This window comes from Equus caballus, chromosome X (genome assembly GCF_041296265.1).
Source record: "Equus caballus isolate H_3958 breed thoroughbred chromosome X, TB-T2T, whole genome shotgun sequence".
NCBI lineage: Eukaryota > Metazoa > Chordata > Mammalia > Perissodactyla > Equidae > Equus > Equus caballus.
The window spans coordinates 38847338-38866601 of NC_091715.1; the positions used below are offsets into that span (position 1 = coordinate 38847338).

Sequence of the window (19264 nt, forward strand, 5' to 3'; positions counted from 1 at the left end):
TCCCCCTGGAGACCATCTCCCTATGCTATGAAGTGTGCACAAAGGGGTACCCATTCATCTACTAGACAGTGGATGAAACCCCATATGTGCAAAGGGGAACCTAAATGTCCTTTCTTATCTTGTCTGTTATAGTTCAGTTGTTTTATAATATTTTCACGTGACACAGTCTATCAGCTGAGGACCATTCTTCACCTGGGATTTCAGGGGAACTGTGTGGAACAAGAAGTCTTGAACACGCAGTCTGGGATGTCATCTCTGAACTGTTTCCTCACTGCCTCCCCTTCCCTAGTACCACCAACAGTTCAACACCAAGTTTAACTGGAGCCTTTCCTCACAACTAGAACATCCTTCCGTCTCTGCCCTGCCAGTCCTGCTTGGGCTAGTTCTTCCAAATTCTAGCTCAGCAAGAGGCTCTTCCCTGTCCCCGAACCCCCACTCGTTTGGATGCCATCCCCTACACCGTGCTCCCTCATTAAGTCCTGTCTTTTCTATTCACTTTGGTACCTAATGCCATACTTCCTTACTTGGTGACCTGTTTTGTGTACAGATAACCTCAAGGTTTTACAACTAGATTGCCGCTCCCAGAGTGTAGGAAACCCTCAAATTCTTTACATTCTGTCTCCCACAAATACCTGAAATAGAATTGCTGCCTGCTGTTTAATTAACAAACTAAACATCAATTCTCATATTATATTTAAAAAATTATTTGTAACATATTCTAATGGCCACATAAATCCTGTGGAAAGCAGTAGTTTGGAAAAGAAATATGCATTTTGCAGACTGTCAAAAGAAAACTGGTGTTGTGCCATGCTGCCACTGTGAAAAGTGTGGCATGCAGCCTGCCTGGGCAAAGCATAGCTTCACAGTGTAGATTACAGTCAAAACTGCAGGCAGCTTTTCCCTGGCTCCCTCATAGTTTCTAGCCTGCCCCATGATTCCTTGCCCACTTACAATGTTAGAGAGAGCGTTAGGAATTTTTTCTTTTCAAATATAGGCAAGAGTTTGACTGTAAATAGTTGTATCCTATTTGTCTCATATAAAACTCACATCTTATATGGGAGAGGGGTGTGTGTGTGTGTATTATGAGCATAAATTTAGCTCTCTCTAGGATAACCAATTTAAATTCAGGATAAACATTTTTTATACTTCTAAATAAATCTATGTATAAAAGCTCTAATTATGCACTTTAGCCCCTTGAGGAGAATCCATGTAGGCACTTACCTTTAGGGAAACCATCTCTAGGCTGCTTTCTTGCCGTGAACACCGTGCCTCTAAACTCCAGGTCCAACTCAGCTTTCTTCCAGACTGCTGTCCATAAAGTGCAGGCTCTAAAGGCATCTTCCCTATACTACCATCCCCATCCTGGTCACTAGGCCACCACTGACCCCTGACTGCTCAATGCTTAGTAGGTAGTGTCTCTACTCCTGAGATCCTGACAGTTAAAGCCCCCCACCCCAATTGTATCCTTCCTCACCATCCTTACCTCTAACTTCCCAAATCCTCTTCTCTGCCCACTCCACCCAGGCATGTATTCACTAGAGTTTAAATATTCTGTGAGTCATCTGCTACTCTGTACTGCCCTGCCTGAAGTTCTCCACATTCCTCTGGGTTTGTTCCATCCTGCACGTTCCTCAGGACCCAGTCAAAAGCTCATCTTTGTCACCTCAGTGGTTCCTACCATCTCTGAAGGCCCACAGAACTAAATGTGCTCCACACTCATTTTCCCAGATGGGATGGTACGATAGAGTGCTTAATGGCCACAAGTCCTTTCATCTTTGTATGTACACCCCTTTATGGTGTGAATTTCTAGCTCTTCCTGTCAATAGGTGTCTATTTCTCTACTCCCCAAATCTGGACTGTTCTTGTAACTTGTTTGGCCAGTAAAATGCAGCATGAGTAGCTGGGTGACTTCTGAGCCTCAATCTCAAGCAGTCTTGTAGCTTCCCTCTTGCTCCCTGGGAACCCTGAAGCAACCAGCTGGAGAAGCCCGGGCTAGCCTGCTGGAGCAAGAGAGGTGATCTGGAGAGGCCAGTCAACAGTCAACCATCAGACATGTGAGTGAAGCCACCTTAGATCATGCAGCCCCAGGCACATTGCTAGATGACTATAACCGCATGAGGGACACCAGGAAAGACTAGCAGAAGAACCACCCAGCTAATTCTAGCCCAAATTGCTGACCCACAGAATTGTGAGCAAATAAAATGGTTGTTATTTTAAGACATTAAGTTTTAGGGTAATTTGTTATGCAGCAGCAAATAACTGAAAGGGCAGGGTTTGTGCTGCTGGATTCCCAGGGCCTAGAGGGCATGCCCATGGCAGATTTTCAGTAACAGATTGTTGTGGATCACTGTCATCATGGTGTCACTCCTCTCTTTACATGATAGACAACCAAGCTTCCCAATCCCTATGTCTCTCTGGCTCTCAAACAGATCAAAGCTTAGGCTCAACAGTCTTCCAGAATGACACCTTGCAGTTCTTCTTCGCTCCACTGGACCAACATTCATCTGTTTGCTCCCTTCACAGCCTCATGACAGGTTGTACCTCTTAGCTCCATGCTCCATCCCTCACTATTTACCCTTGTTCACCAACCCCGTGGGGCCAACTCATGGATAGCCTCAGTGCCATAAAGCTGTTCTCAAATTCCCAGCCCTTCGTAATCACTCTGAACCCTCATTACTCACTACCTGATTCACATGTCCTTATAATTAGGAGGGACCTTAGAGATTGTGTAGGACAAACCCTTCAAGTTATGAATGAGGAAACGAAGGCCCAGATAAGAAATAATTATAATAAATGGCTTATTTAAAGTCACATGATGGCAGTATCGATACCAGAACTCACTTCTCATGCAGATTATTACCTAGTAGATTGCTTATTTGTGCTTGGTTCATATGCGTGAAACTGTGCCTTGCTGATTAAGCTGTGAAAGTTCTTTGGAGGCAGGCATATCTTTTACTTCTCCTGCCTTTTCACACTCTTCTGCTATCCCCAGAGACTAACCAGTGACTGCTGGACGCATCAGTAGTCAATAAATATTTGTTGATTAATTGACATTTAAAAAGCAATTATGCTTGGAACTGTTCTGTATCTTATTTGTGGTGGCAATTACCACCGTATGCATCTGTCAGAACTTGAACTGTTCATTAAAAAGGGTAAATTATACTATGTATAAATTTTTAAAATTAAGGTATAATTCAAAGCAATTATACTGAAGACATCCATTTATTTGATAAATGTAGCTAAATGTATAGGTAACATGTTACTGTGAGAAAAGAAATTTGACCCTTTGAAAATAAATTTGCACGTAATAGGCACTCAGTAATGTTAGTTTCCTTCCTCGCACAAAAATGCTTCTTGATCACATGTCAAGACTGCTAAAGAAAGCATTCCTGCCCTAGGAGATGGCTGGATCTCAGATGACTTCTGAGATCTTGTGATTGGTTTGAAAGGTAAATAAGTGACTATTTTGGAAGGCTTGTGTAAAGTAAAAGATATAAACAGTACCACGCTATTCTAAAGGCTGGCCCCTAGAACCTTAATTTTACTTCTAAAATTTTTACTTCTAAAGACTTAGACTCAGGTGTAAAATAAAGCATTAGCCCTGCTAATAGAAATTATTTAAAACTTAAAAATAATACAAAAAGATGACCAAATGTCCTTTCATTGTCATACTGGAGCATTGACTGAGAGGCCCACCCAAGGATTATTTAGTTCTCTAGGGGTCTGCGTCTTTGTTTGGCTCATTATGCACTAATGTTTAGGGTCCAGACTTTTTGAAGTGACATGTTAACTTACAGATTTTTGTCTGGTAGAGATGTAAAAATTTCTGTTTGGTAGAAGAAATAGTCCCAAAGACTACGAATTAACTGTCCTATAGGGTATTAACCACTTTGCTATCTAATTTAGCTGTCTTATTCTAGCATTTTTACTTTCAGTACCGGTATATACTGAATCTCTCAAATATTCTTTGAATCAGCCCTACGTCCTGCTGGTTCCCTCACTAATAAATTAGTCTTTGACATGTGTTCATTCTGTATTTGTATATGAGTCATGTTTTTAATTTTGAAAATTATATCTTGACACTCCAAACATCCTACAACATTGCCTGTGGGTCATGCCCCATCCTGTACAAAGTCCCTGAAATCCACTACTGATTGCTGGTCTTAATGCTGTAGCAGCACCTGGAAGTAACCTTTGTGATCATGCTGGTACCTGAAAAGGTCTTCACAGGAAAAAACTGGATACCTCGGTAGGTGCTCAAGAACACTGCAGAAGGATAGTCTAGAACTACACTCACAAAATAAGAAACTGATGTTCCTTCCTATTATGTTATTGTTCTATGTACAAACTGAGAGAGTGACATTAAGAACCTTTGTTTTAGAAGATCCAGAGCAAACAGACTCATACTGGGCCCTTCATTCCTGTCAAACACTATTCCTATAATCCTCTTTTGCTAGTAATAGCCATAAAATAACTATATTGGGGCAATAAAAATTGATAAACTACCAGCTGCCTCAAAAATCTAATAGCTTTGGCAAAATATACTGCAACTCGTTGTAATAGAGCCTCCTTTTCCCTAACAGGTTTTATTTTAACACTTTCTTTTTCACGCTACTGAACAGCGTAATGAAATAAATTCAGCAAACACCCCCCACACTGAAACAGTGTGTTCCAGGCACTAGGCACTGGTCAGCCCTGACCACCCTCACCCCCTGCCCCCCGCAGACTCTGGTAGTGCTCAGTGTCAGGCATTGATTTGCAGCCGTCCGGGATGGAAATGGAGGACAGAGCCCAAACGGAGGGTTGCAGTCTGCCCTCTCAGCACCCAGAGGATTTAAAGTGGAGTTAAGCAAAAGAGTGGATCTCTTTCACAGTAATAAAAGCTTCGTTATCTACCACTGAGTATTAAATACATACAAATTGGAAACATCCTGAGAAAGAGGAAGGGCAAGTTAAAATATGGTTCACTAACAACTGGTATTTATAAATATTCTGAATCAGTTTGACACCTTTATTGAAAGAGGCATAAAACAAATATCTGGCAATAAAAACTCAAACTCAGAAATAATCCAGGTATAGTGCCCATTCTTACAAAAACCAAAGTGCCAACTTGTCATGCAGCGTAGGGAATCCTCTGCAGAGGAAGTCTGAACCAAGATTCTAAAACACCAGGGAGGAGGGAGTGGAGTGGGTTGAGGATGTAGAACAGGAGAGGGGGAAATTTTCAACCCACTTTTTTCCCTGGTGATTATTGAAACAAAATTCTTTAATATTTCCCAATAAAGAGTTTTTGAAAAAATAATCAGTTCTTCTGTGCGATGTAGAGAGCTGGAAGGAGTGTTGCTTCCACCCTTACAATTTAAAAAAGATGGACTAACTTCAAATTCATGACTTTTATTGAACCCATCAGAGAGAAGTATTCTATTTTGCTGAAGTATTTGTTGAGAGGAGTGTTTAAGTATTTTGCTCATTTTTAAGTTCAGTAGTTTGTTTTCTTGCTGTTGAGTTTTGAGAGGTTTTTTTTTTTTTAACTGAGGAAGATTCGCCCTAAGCTAACATCTGTGCCACTCTTTCTCTATTTTTTAGCCTGTGGGCCACTAGCACAGCATGGCTGCTAACAGAGCAGTGTAGGTCCATGCCCGGGAACCAAACCCAGGCCACTGAGGTGGAGCACACTGAACTTTTTACCACTAGGCCACTGGGGCTGACCCAAGAGTTTTTTTTTAAATATTTGGGATAAAAATCTTTTGTTGGTTATGTGGTTTATCACAAATATTTTCTCTACAACTGAGGCTTGGCTTTTCATTCTCTTAATGGTGTCATTCACCAAGCAAGATTTTAATTTTGATGAAATCCAATTTATTTTTTTAAAGGACTCACCTCTAAGAACTCTGATTAACCCTAGGTCATGAAGATTTTTCTCCTATGTTTTCTTCTGAAAGGTTTCTAGTTATACGTTGACATTTAGGTCTATGCCCATTTCGAGTTAATCTTTGTATATGATGTGAAGCTTACATGGAAATCTGTTTTTTACATATGGATGTGTAATTGTTCCAGCATCATTTGTCCCAAAGACTACTCTTCCTCCTTTAAATTGCTTTTGCACTTTTGTCAAAAATCAGTTGCCTATATTTATGTGGCTCAATATCTGGACTCTCTTTTGTTCCATTGTTCTCTTTTATCACTTCACCAGTACCACTGTCTTGATTACAATAGCTATATAAATAAGCCTTAAAATCAATTAGTGTGATTTCTCCAACTTAATTCTTCTTTTTAAAATTTGTTTTAGCTATTCTAGATCTTTTGCTGTTCTTAGAATCAGCTTGTCTATATTTACAAAAAAGGCCTGTTGGGATTTTTGTAGGAATTTGGTTAAATCTAATGATGAGTCTGATGAACTTGGGGAGAATTGACATCTTTTTTTCTTTCTTTTTTTTTTCCTGCAGATGATTTGCCCTGAGCTAACATCTGCTACCAATATTCCCCTTTTTTTTTTGCTTGAGGAAGATTAGCCCTGAGCTAACATCTGTGCTAGTCTTCTTCTCTTTTGTATGTGGGTTGCTACCACAGCATGGCTGACGAATGCTGTAGGTCCGTGCCTGGGCTCTGAACCCACGAACCCGGGCTGCCAAAGTGGAGCATGCTGAACTTAACCAGTATGCCATGGGGCTGGCCCTGAGAATTGACATCTTTAGCATGTTGAATCTTCTATAACGTAAATATAGTATGTTTCTCCATTTAGATTTTCTTTGATTTCTTCCATCAGTGTTTTGTAGTTTTCAGCATATAGATCCTGTACATGTTTTGTTAGATTTATACCTAAATATTTCATTTCTTTGGAGCTATTGTAAATGATGTATTTTTTTAAAAAATCAGTTTCCAATTTTTTATGCCACCATATGGATTATGATTGATTTTTATATTGACCTTATGTCCTGCTCCCTTGCTAACCTAGTTTTTAAAAAATAGATTCCCTGATATATTCTAAGCAGTCATGTTATTTATGAGTAGGGATAGTTTCATTTCTTTCAGTCTCTGTGCCTTTTATTTATTTGTTTGTTTGTTTATCCCTTATTGCACAGGTTAAGACTTCCAGTATGATGTTTAATAGGAGTGGTGAAAACAGACATCTTTTTCTTGTTTGACCTTTGTCTTTCACCTTTAAGTTCTTTATCAGGTTGAGGAAGCTCCTTTCTATTCCTAGTTTGCTGAGAGTTTCTATCATGAATGCATGCTGAATTTTGACAACTGCTTTTGTCATCACCAACTGATAGGATCATGTGATTTTTCTCTTTTAGACTTAATGTGGTTGATTACATTGATTGATTTTCAAACATTGAGCCTGCCTTGCATTCCTGGGATAAACCCCACTTGGTTGTAGGGTTTTATATATTGCTTGTTAGTTTTGCTAATATTTTGTTGGGTATGTTTGCTTCTATATTCATGAGGGATATTTGGTCTATAGTTTTCTTTTTTTGTACTGTGTTTGTCTGAGTTTGGTATCAGGGCTTCATAAAATGAGTTGGGAAGGATTCCCTCCTCTCCTATTTTCTGGAAGAGATCTTGCAGAATTGGTGTTACTTTTTCTTTAAATGTTTGTTGGAATATGGCAGTGAAACCATCTGGGCCTGGACATTTCTTTTTAAAAAGATTTTTAGCTGTGAATTTAATTTCCTTAATAGATATGGTATTATTCAGGTTATCTATTTCATCTTCAATGAGTTTTCGTAGTTTTGATTTTCAAGCAATCTGTCCATTTCATTTACGTTGTCTTAATTTATGTGTGTAGAGTTGTTCATAGTATCCCCTTAGTATCCTTTTAAGGTCTGTGGGGCCTCTAGTGATAATCCCCTCTTTCATTCCTGATATTGGTAATTTGAGTGTTCTCTTTTTTTCTTTCTCAGTCTTGCTAGAGGTTTATCAATTTTATTGATCTTTTCGAAGAACCAGCTTTTGCTTTCATTGATTTTTCTGTTTTCACCTTCATGATTTCTGCTTTATCTATTTCCTTTTTCTGCTTGCTTTGGACTTCTTTTTCTCTTTTTTAATTCCCTAAGGTGGAAATGTAGATTATCTATTTGAGAGCTCCCCCGCCCCCCGCAAAAGAGCATTTAATGCTATAAATTTCCCTTTAAGCACTGCTTCAGTTGTAGCCTACAAATTGGGTTATGTTGTATTTTAATTTTTCTTTAATTCAAAATATTTTCTAATTTCCTTTGAAAGTTTCTCTTTGATTCGTGGGTTATTTAGATGTGTGTTATCTAGTATCCAAGTGTTTGGAGCTTTTCCTCTTATCTCTCTATTATTGATTTCTATTTCAATTCTTTTATGCCTAGGGAACACTTTATGATTTCAATTCTTTTATATTTGAGGTTTGTTTTATGACTCAGTATATGGTCTGTCTTGTTGAAAGAATATGTATTCTGCTGTTGTTGGGTAGAGTGTTCTGTACATGTCAGCCAATTCCAGTTGGTTGATACTGGTGTTCAGTTCTTATATATTCTTCCTGATTTTCTGTCTACTAGTTCTGTATATTATTTAGAGAGGAGTTTTTAAGCCTCCATCTATAATTGTGGATTTTTTCTACTTCTAATTTTAGGTCTGACAGTTTTTGCTTCACGTATTTTGAAGCACTGTTGTTAGATGTTTACACATTTAGGATTGTTAAGTCTTTTGGGTGAGTTAATAACCCTTTTAGCATTATGTCATATCCCTCTAAGTCCCACTTTATCCTTATAGTTTTCTTTGCTCTGATTTCTTTCTTCTGATCAGTGTTTGCATCATCTATCTTTTATCATCCTTTTACTTTTCACCTGTCTATATCATTATATTCAAAGTGATTTTCTTATAGTGTGTAGTTGGGTCACGTTTTTTAAATCTGTTCTGACAGTCTCTGTCTTTTAATTGTATGTTTAGGCCATTATACTTAATGTAATTATTGATATGCTTGGTTTAGGCCTACCATTTTATTTCTTTTCTTTGTATTACCTCTGTTATTATTTCCTCTTTTTTTCCACTTTCCTGCCTCCTTTTGGTCATTTGAACAGTTTTTGTGCCTCACTTTAATTGATCTATTGTGATTTTTGAATTCGTCTCCTTGCATATTTTTGTGGTTGTTCTAGGGATTATATATCTATATATTCTTTGCACAGTCTACATAGAATCAATACTTTACCACTTCAAGAGGAATGCAGAAACCTTACTACCCTATAGGTCCCTTTACCCTCCCTTGTTTATGTTATAGTTGTCTTATATATTACATCTACACCTGTTAAAAATCTCTTCACACTTCGTTATCATTTTTGCTGTCAGCTGCCAAACATACTTTAAAGAACTCAAGAAGAATAGTCTATTACATTTGCCCAAATATTTACCATTTATGTTGCTGTTCCTTCATTCCTAATGTTCTAAATTTCTTTCTGCTATAATTTCTCAATTTTCTGAAGAACTTCCTGTAGCAATTCTTTTAGAGCAAGTTGCTAGCTATAAATTCTCATTCCTGCAGGATGTTTTTGCTAGTTATAGAATTATGTGTTGACAGTTCTTTTTCCCCCCACACTTCGAACATGTTGTGCCATTTCCTTCTGACCTCCACAGTTTCTAATGAAAAATACACTGTAATTCAAATTTGTTTACCCCTGTAAGGTAATGTGCTGTTTTTCTCTGGCTGCTTTCAAGATTTTTTTCTTTGTGTTTATGTTCAGCAGTTTGATTTGGATATGTCTGAACATAGATTTCTTTGGGTTTATTCTGTTTGGGGTTTTTCACTCTTCAAGCTATTCAGTGTATCGTAAGTAGGCTCTAGATTCCAGAATAGGCTGGAATAATAATGATAAGACTTCTTTTGAAGATGTCTTTGCTTCATAGGGACCTGCACACAGTAGAAATAGAAATATTTGTTATATATCCCAGACAGAATTTAACATTAGTTTAATAAAGTATAGTTGTAATTCTGCTCCTTTTCAGTGATATGGAAGATTGTTGCAAATGGACTAGAGTGGAGGGAATTGAGTCCCAGAGAGAGTGAGTGAATTTTGTGGCTTTACACACCTAGTAAGTTGCAGGTAGTTTTTCAAGTTCCATTTACACTATAGTATGTTGCTGTGCACTTACAGAATTTGCACTTCCCCCCAAGCTGAAACTTTAACATAAGTTTATGGTGAGATGCTGGTTTGAAATGTCTACATTTTTTGTGTATGTGTGTGAGGAAGATTGGCCGTGAGCTAACATCTGTTGCCAATCTTCCTCTATTTTATGTGGGATGCTGCCACAGCATGGCTTGACAAGTGGTGCTAGGTCTGCACCTGGGATCCGAACCCCCAAACCCCAGGCTGCTGAAGTAGAGTGCACCAACTTAACCACTGTACCACCAGGCTGGCCCTGAAATGTCTAAATTTTTTTTAATCAGAGAAAGGCTGAAATTTTAAATTCCTTCAGAGAGGCATCAGCTCTTGGTTTGAGCAAGGATTGGTACACTATAGTCTGCCAGCCAAAGCTGGCCCACTACATGTTTTCATATAGCCCACAAGCTAAGAATGGGTTTTTCTATTTTTAAATGGTTGAAAAAAATCAAAAGAAGAATAATATTCCATGACCTGAAAATTATATGAAATTCTGAATCATAAGTTTCAAAAGGCTATTAAATTTACACTTGATTTTTGTCACATTTCTAATTCCTATATACACCCTAGTGGTATCTTTTGCATATAGGTAAAGTTTATAGTATTTGTTTTCCTCTTCCTCAAACCATGTTTGTATTTATTAGTAGGGATTAAGCAAAAATTTTTAAAAGTTCTTTAACCACCTTAATCATTCTTACTCCTTTTTTGAGAATTCCTTTTCCATTGTCTATACTTTTTCTAATAATTGGATGAACACATGGTGGTACAGAATACAGGAGCCTACTGGGTAACCTCCTTGTGGTATTTATCAGTGGCCATGCCTTTTAGAACAGTGTCTGGCTTGAGAAAACTTGGAGAATGATAACGAGTTAGAAAGCAAGACTTCAGAGTGGCAGGTAAAAGATTATGATCACTAACTCTGCAAAAGAGAAGATTAAGAGGGTGCCCCTTCAATGTACTAGGGACGTTTTAAACAAAATTTGGTAGTGGCCAGTTATAAGTACTAAAAATAATATAAAGACTTCATTGCTGTGATGGGTTTAGGAAAAGAAGGAAATATTTCTAACAACTGTTGAAATGCTGAAATGGATCCCAAAGAGATACAGTAGAATTCCCCAGCTGGGCCTGAGAAGAAAATTCCAGTCTCCCTTTTGGGGGTTTAGGTGAATGTAGAGGTCTTAAGGGGCAGTGAGCAGGATTGGGGAGAGGGCGTTCTTACATCATCACCTGGCCCTCCCATGGAGGTAGCAAGACTTAGGGGGGGAAGTGTCGCTTTGGGAATCAGTCCATGGCTTCAAATCTCAGCTCCCTGATCTCTCACTGAGGCAGTTTTGTATAAATGGATAATATCATGTGACAGGTATGATTGAATGAATTAAAGTAGGTGAAGCATCTACAAAAGCAAAAGATGCCCCCATGAGTATAGTCCCCCGTGCCACTCTTTTACAGTCTGTTCCTAGCTTGGCTCCTCAAACTCACTGCTCATCGATCTCTCATACCACTCTCTAGTCTAATCATACAGAATTACTTATAGGTTTTTTTGGTCTGTTAGTTTGTTCATTTTCTTTTGTTTTAAGCATGTTGTGCCTTTCCATGCAGTCATGTGTATTATGCTTTCACCTTGGAGAATTCACCTTGGTCCATGTCTGGCCTTCCACTTGGTGGACTCTGAAACCCAATCTTGTTCATACTGAGGATGGACCCCTACTTAGGGATGGACTTGAGGTCACCCAGCTCTTGAGATCTGATCTGTATAAGCCAAGATGGCAATTTATCAATATATAGTGAAAATTCAACTGGTTGCATTTTCGTGTGATGTAGCCAACTCACACTAGATTGCAAAAGCTGATTGTGCACATCACTTTCAAACTCCATGGTGAGTGATATCATCTTAGTAGCTTGAAATTGACCTTGGTGAGAGTATCTGCATCACAGAAATCAGTAAACTACAAATCAGAGACCCCCCACCCCACCCCGGAGAGCCTGAAGTTAAACATTTATCAGCACATCACTAATACTATCTCTCTGTCTCTTTGGGTGACTTGTGTGGGACTCCAAGCCATGTTAAGATTACATCACAAGTGTGGACCTTGACCAGGGACTTGAGTGATGTGATTCTCATGTTCAATGTCATCAGCATGTGAGCTCCTCTTGGTCCTTTTCTGAAACTGTGGTGTTGCTGTCCCTCAGCCCAGAGGGGTGAGTACTTGGACATGAGCTCCATCTCCTCTGGGCCATGCTTAGGCGGGAACTTCTGCCTGTGTGACTTTTCTGTTTTTTTCAATCCTTCAGACTGATCCACCTTTTATTCTCACAGTCTTTTTCCATACTAAGTAGAATATAAAATATAATTACTTTTACTAAATTATAGTCATTCCAATCCTGCTTCCCTGAAATTAAGTCAGACTCACTTTTTTTTTTTTTTTTTTTTTTGCATCCATGCCCCTCCCAGATTAATTTGTTTGGAGTTTTGGGTGTTGATGAGCTTTTTGGTCCCCTGTACAGGCAGTATCGGGGTTTGCCCCCAGAGGTGTCCAGTCACATTCAAATGTGGATTTTACTAGTTATTTTTCAGAGTAAACAACTGCATTTTGCTCATCTCTAAGTTCTTGAGAGGTACCATGCTCTTTGATTGGTCCACATCTTGATAATGTGTCACTTCCAACATGGAGCCTCCATGCCCTCTCTGGACAGATTCAGTCATGTTCTTAGGACATTTGGAGCCTTCTCTTCTTCTGTTATAAAACCCGTCACCCTGGGTTGTGGTAATTTGTTTTCCTCTCTTCCTCATCCCTCCACCAGAGCTCTGAGCTCCTCGAGATTACAGGTCTTGGAGTTATCTGTCCCTGTATCTGCAGTACCAAGCATGGTGTCAGACCTGTAGTATCCTGAACATAAATTTGGAGTGTGGATAAATTAGTGAATAACATTCTTTGCAATTAAAGGGAATGTGAAGGTTAAATTAGCCAGTGGGAGTTTCTAAGATTAAGATCCCTAAATCAAAATTGTAAACTGTGGGGCCTGGCCCCGTGGCCGAGTGGTTAAGTTCACGCGCTCTGCTGCAGGCGGCCCAGTGTTTCGTTAGTTCGAATCCTGGGCGCGGACATGGCACTGCTCATCAGACCACGCTGAGGCAGCATCCCACATGCCACAACTAGAAGAACCCACAACAAAGAATACACAACTATGTACCGGGGGGCTTTGGGGAGAAAAAGGAAAAAATAAAAAAAAAAATCTTTAAAAAAAAATTGTAAACTGTGGGTTAAGAATCAATTCCTGGGCATCTGTTTTGCCCCCTTTATAATTTTTCATCTCTGATAATTGCTAAAGTCTGTGAAAGTGCCTTTGGAAGGATTTCCTATACAGGAAGGAGCACATAAAGGAACATCATTCTGGGTCTACAGCTTTGTCCTGGAATTATGTGGGCAAATGAACTAATCTTTCTATTTAAAGGATGGTTTCTTCTCTGTGGACAGACGGGGGCCAGCTTCTTTGATGCTGACTCGTGGAATTCTGCCTGTGTAAAAGATGCCTCTGTTCTCTCTGCGGTTATTTTGTGGGTTCACTTCATTCGCTGCAGTTTTGACTCTGTGTGTTCCTAGTCACTGGCGACAAAGATTCAGGTTAATACTAAGTATTATTGATAGTTCAGCAGACAAGAATGCAGAGAGAAAGAGAAGTGTATATGCTAAAGAAGGATAAAGGGGGTGGTGGTGGTAGTGAGCAAAGAGAGAAAACTTTAAATATACATACATAGAGCATAAGGGACAGAATCTGAAATATAAGTGGAAGTATAATGTACCTGAAGAAAAAGTGAACAAGTCATAATTGTGCAAGTCTATTAATAATCTCAAAATGAACATACCCATGTAACCAGTGCCCAGGTCAAGAAAAGCACCTGGGAGGCCCCCTTCCTGCTTCCTGGCAATGACTGCCCCTTCTTTCTACCCTAAAGGTTACCAAGTTATCACCGTCCTGAGTTCTGTCACTATAGATTAATCCTGCATAGATGGAGAATATATATCTCTCAAAGTTTAAAAAAAACCTATTATACTGTGATGAACATATTGGGGTTGTTTCCAGTTTGGGTCTATCACATATAGTGCTCATCTGAACGTTCTAGCACCTGTCTTTTGAGGAATGAATGTGTGCATTTCTGTTGGATATATAACTAAGAGCTGGGTCATAGGGTATGCATATATTAAGCTTTAGTAGATATTGTCAAGCAGCTTTCTAAAGCATTTATACTAATTTACATTCTCACCAGCAGTATACAAGAGGTAACATTTGTCCACATCTTTGTCAACATTTGTCCACATCTTTGTCAACACTTGTATTGTTGATGTTTTGAATTTTGGCCATTCTAATGGATAATAGTGATATTTCATTGTGGCTTTCTTATTTCTTTTTTATTGAGGCATAATTTACGTAGAGTAAAATGAAAATATTTTAAGAGTTTGAGTTTTAACAAATGTATATACTCATGTAACCCACATTCCAGTCAAGATATAGATCATTTCTCTCACCCTAGATAGTACCATCATGTCTCTTTTCAGTCAATCCTCTCCAACCAGAGACAACCACTAATCTGATTTCTGTCACCAGAGATTAGTTTTGCCTATTATTGAACTTATGTAAATAAAATCAAACAGTATATCTTCTTGTGTCTGGCTTGTTTTTGGCTTATTTTGCTCAACATAATATTTTTGAGATTCATCAATGATGTTTTATGTATCAGTAGTGCATCCTCTTTCATTGCTGAGTATTTCATTGTGTAAATGTAGCAAAATTTATCTTTTCTCCTGTTGGTGGATATTTTGGGTCTTTCTGGAAGTCTTAATGTGGTTTTAATTTTTATTTCCCTGATGACTGATATATTGAACATCTTTTCATAATTTATCGCCATTCGAATATCCTCTTGTGAAGAATCTCTTTAAGACTTTTGCTATTTTTCTGTTGAGTTGTCTGTCTTTTTATTAATTCATATTGAAGTTCTTTAAATAGCCTGTATAGAAGTCCATTGTAGTCTGAGAGAGTCTTTTTCACTCTCTTAAAAGTGTCCTTTTCACACAAAAACCTGTACAGGAATGTTCATAGCAGCTTTATTTGTAATAACCAAAAACTGGAAACAACTCGAATGTCCTTCAGTGGGTAAATGGTTAAACAAATTGTGGTACATCCATATAACGGAATAAAAGGAATGAACTATTGATAACATGGAACAACTTGGATAAATCTCAGGAGCATTATGCTGAAAGAAAAAAAGCTGGTCTCAAAAGTTTATTTTCTGTATGATTTTATTTATATAACATTTTTTTTTAAGATTTTATTTTTTCCTTTTTCTCCCAAAGCCCCCTGGTACATAGTTGCATATTTTTAATTGTGAATCCTTCTAGTTGTGGCATGTGGGACGCCACCTCAGCATGGCTTGATGAGCGGTGCCATGTCCGCGCCCAGGATTCGAACTGGCGAAATCCTGGGCCGCCAAAGCAGAGCGCGCAAACTTAACCACTCTGCCATGGGGCCAAGCCCCTATAACATTCTTAAAATGACAACTTTATTGAAGTACAATTTACATACCACAAAATGCGCGTTTAAATACACAACTCGGTGCTTTTTAATTTACCAAGTTATGTAACCATCTCTATAACCCAGTTTTACAGTATTTCCATCACTCTAGTGAGATTCCTTTTGCCCATTTGCTGTCACTCTAGTCCTCTCCTCCCAGCCCTAGGCAACCACTAATCTACTATCTGTCTGTATGGATAATGCCTTTTGTGGACATTTCATATAAATAAAATCATAAACCATATGGTCTTTTGTGTCTGGCTTCTTTCATGTTGCATAATGTTTTTGAGGTTCATCCATGGTTGTGCCATGCATCAATAATTCATTCCTTTCTATTGTTGAGTAGCATTACATTATATGGATATACCACACTGTGATTATTTATTCAATGTGGTTGGACATTTGGGATGTTTCCGGTTTTTGGTTCTCATGAATAATGCTTCTGTGAACATTCATGTACATATTCTTGTCTACACATACATTTTCATTTCTCTGGAGTAGACTCCTAAGAGTAGATTTGCTAGGTTGTATGGTAAATTTATGCTTAGCTTTTGAAAGAAACTGCCCAACGCTTTTTCCAAGGTGGCTGAACCATTTTGTAGTCGTACCAGCAATTCCCAGAGAATGTTCCATGTGTACTTGAAAAGCATGTGTATGTTGCTCATCTTGGGAGGAGTGTTTGGTAAATGCCAGCTAGGTCAGTTTTTTGGTAGTGTTGTGTAAATTTTCTAGATTCTTGCTGATTTTCTTTCTGGTGGTTGTATCTATTATCAAGAGTGGGATGTTGAGCTGTTAGTGTTGGATTGTCTGTTTATTCAGTTCTCTGTCTGTAGTTTTCAGTAGTTTGATTATGATGTGTCTGGGTGTAGATTTCTTTGTATTTATTATGTTTGGTCTTCCCTCAACCTCTTGGCAATTTTCAGCTATTTTTTCTTCAAATATTTTTCTGCATCACACTCCTTTTCTTCTTTGTATTAGATTCCAATTACACAAATGTTAGTTCTTTTATTCTTATCCTACAGGTCCCAGAGGCTTTGTTCCTCCCCCCACCCCCATCTCTTTCTTCCTGTTATTTAGATTGGCTAGTTTGTTTATCGATTTTCAAGTTCACTGCCTCCTCTGTTCCGCTATTCTGTTCTTCCAGTGAATTTTTATTTGGGTTATTTTATTTTCCATTCCTAAAGTTTCAATTTGATTATCCTTTATATCGTCTCTTCACTTTGCCAATACTTTCTATTTTAACTTTTCTTTCAAGAATGTTCAATTTTGGTGATTGCTCATTTGAGCATTTTTATAATAGCTGCTTTAACATACTTGTTAGTTTCAATATTTGTGTCATCTCATTGTTGGCATCTGTTGATTGTCTTTTCCTATATGAGTTGGCATTTTTGTGGTTCTTTGTATACTGAGTAATTTTGGATTTTATCCTGGACATTTTGAATATTATGTTATTAGACTCTGGATCTTATTTCAATCCAATGGAGAATGATGATATATTGGTTTTAGCAGCCAGTTGACCTGGTTAGGTTCAGACCACAAGTTCCAGCTCATTTTCTGTGGGCTGTAGTTCCAATGGCCGTTCAGCATTCAGTGCCCCTTTTGTTGTTGTTGTTGTTGTTGAGGAAGATTCACCCTGAGCTAACATCTGCTGCCAATCTTTCTCTTTTTGTATGTGAGCTGCCACCACAGCACGGCCACTGACAGACAAGTAGTGTAGGTCTGCGCCCGGGAACTGAACCTGGGCCACCAAAGTGGAGCATGCTGAACTTACCCACTAGGCCACCAGGGCTGGCCCTCAATGCCTTTTCAGTGCTATTCAGATCTGTCCCATGTGTGACACCCATGGTCAGTCTGGTACCTGACTGTTCATCTGTTAGCTCATTTCTCAAAGTCTTTGACATGCTAATTAGGATCAAATCCACACATGCAGAGAGGTTGGGGGGGGGGGGTCACCCGAGTTGCTCATAAGTGGCTTTAAAGTTTGCTTTCCTCACTTCTTCCCTCTTCTTTGTTTCCATGGTGCTTTCTGGTTTCCTAGAGCTTTCCTTTTTCGTCTTCCAGTCAGAAACCACCCACTTTAACGATGCACTGCCTCTGGGGCACAAGGGGCAGGAAGGCAGAGAGAAAGTAAGAAAAAACAATGAGATTTGACTTTGCCCTTTTGGAGTTATAGCTCCACCAAATGAAATGGAAAGTTCTTCTCCCTCGAGAATTTTAACTTTCCCTCTCCCAATCACTTTCGTTGCTGCTGCTGCAGCCTCCACCATGGGATTTTCTGGGCATGAAAGAAGGGAGAAAAAGGAGAGAAAAACCCAGGGGATTTCCCCCTAGTCTCTCTGAGTTTTAGTAGTTCCCTTTTCCAAAAAAAGCACCTTGAGCCAGAACATGTGCTCTAACCACAGTGCTCACTTTCAGGTATTGTGTTGAGTTCAGGCCAGAGAATACTGGAAGGAAAAAAATAGTAAAGGCACTAACAGTTCATTCTTGGCATTCCGGTATTCTTCCCTGATCCACCTGCTGATATATGCTTTAAAGTGTTCTCTAATCGCTGCCCATGCATTCTGTACAGAATTTATAGTTGCATTCAGTGTACGTAAAGGTGGGTGTGTTTATTCCATCTTACCTGGAACTGGAAGTTTTAACTGATATTTAAGTGATGTTTTGGGTTAGTTTCCCCTCCTCCCCAAAGTATTTATATCTGAAATAATAGTTTCAGAGATGTAGTGTTTGGCGTAGTTAGTGGACAAAAGCTTCTAAGGATAAGCAGAGGAGCTACACTATTGGCAGAATGCATAATGACCTCCTGAAAAACAAAGCCAATTTTCCAAAGGCAATCTCATCCGGAAGTACAGCTCTTTGTCCTCATGCAGCATATCATTGACCTCGTTGTTTTCCTTGGCGCTGCCTTTCTGTCACATTCTCTTACTTCTGTCCTGCTGTTTTCCAGTAACTTTTGCCCCCAGGACTTCATTCATCAACCCTTTTCTCCTCCTCCCTCCTCTGTTTGTCTCTGGTTTCCCCCACACTCTCTCCTTCCTAACATTACAGTCTTAATTTTATCACTAGAGTCTGTCTTCCAAGGATAATTACACTGCCCTGTGACATCTTAGGATGTAAGTGCTTGCACTTGAAGGATGGAGAAGCTAGGCTGGAGAGGTGGGGGTGAGTAATCAGCTTTTGCTCATAGGTTAGGACCAGACCTGAGTCTCTGCAAGGCATTGTGGTGGTCTAGCCAGCCACTTTTCCAGCATATTAGGGCTTTTTCTCTCATACAGTATTTCTGGTGGTAATGGGGCCAGGCCACATGAAGCTCCAGCACAGCCAGGAATATGTGTCTAGAAAGAAAGTGGTATTCAAGCCACACTGATTTCATTAATTTGGGAATAGATCAGAGCCCTCTCAGCTATTTTTTGATTTTGTTTTGTTTGTTGTTAATCTTGAAATTTAATAAGAAACTACTAAATAATAGTTACTTTTTATGTATTTCCTATTGTTAGCTATGTGATACAGAATCCCTGCAGGAGGGAGATCCTAAATGGGCAAAATTACATGGGCAAAAAGCACATGTTTTTATG

At 38.9% G+C, this 19264-nt stretch overlaps 1 protein-coding gene across 12 annotated transcripts in view; it reads left to right on the top strand.

The window, feature by feature from the left end:
• JADE3 (jade family PHD finger 3) overlaps positions 1-19264 on the top strand; it is a 128578-nt gene that overhangs the window by 14372 nt on the left and 94942 nt on the right. The window lies entirely within an intron of this gene.